The sequence below is a fragment of the Pholcus phalangioides genome, unplaced genomic scaffold, assembly GCF_987345545.1.
Source record: "Pholcus phalangioides strain wild (caught in Gottingen) unplaced genomic scaffold, Ppha-v1.0 ptg000005l_1, whole genome shotgun sequence".
Taxonomy (NCBI): Eukaryota; Metazoa; Arthropoda; class Arachnida; order Araneae; family Pholcidae; genus Pholcus; species Pholcus phalangioides.
In genome coordinates this window covers 10,096,753-10,097,660 of record NW_028301598.1, presented here as the reverse complement: position 1 = coordinate 10,097,660, position 908 = coordinate 10,096,753, and positions in this window count along the sequence as shown.

Below are 908 nucleotides of genomic sequence, written 5' to 3'. Positions count from 1 at the left end.
ATTGGCTCCACGTCATCTGCGAATTAGCTGGCAATCCCTTCGATGTCCTGATCGAGTTTATCGATAAAAAGTGTAAAAAAAAAAATATGGGGCTGAGGACACTTCTTGAGGGACTCTACTTGTGACAGCTGTCCAATCAGAAAATGCCCCGTTGCTCATAAGTCAATGTAACCTATCTCGCAACTACAATTCTATCCAATTCAACAAGTTTCCCCCGATTCCAACCTCATGTAGAAGCTTCAAAAGTTTACTATAATGGACCAGATCAAATGCTTTTTGGAAATCTAGATACACAACGTCGACGTTTTAGTCAACGACAGGTGGATACGCCGGGCACACTACATCGAGTTTCGGAAGCGATTGACTTCCGGCGGGGGGAGTGTTGCCCTATGTCAATTAGCAGGCACATCGAAGTATTCAATGTTTATGTGGAAAGTTTCCATGACATAGTAATATTTTTTTCTAAAATACAGTAATTATATATATTATGTAGTATATATTCTTATTTTTCTATATAGTAATCAAAACACACATGTGAGCACGCTATATACTCGTAAAAGCATCGAGATAAATGCCGTTAGGGGCTCTCACCGGGGTGAATTCGGTAACACAAAATCTGCGAGAACGTAAACTTTGTGAATTGTACCATTTAGATGGTACAAGCATGTAAATCTTTCGAATTAAGTTTTCATGCCTTTTTTTTCCAAACTTATCAAGTGCCCTATGAAACAGTTTGCATTGTTCGGTGGCCTTGAATCTTTATCATTTGGCTGTCAATGTGCTCGAAAGCTTCCTTTGTTAGTTACAAAGTGAGAAAAAAGAAAACGGATGGCACCTGATGTGCGATAAAAAGCAGAAAACGGCGTGAAGAGCAAACATTCGCCAATATCTTGAGGGAAACAATAAAC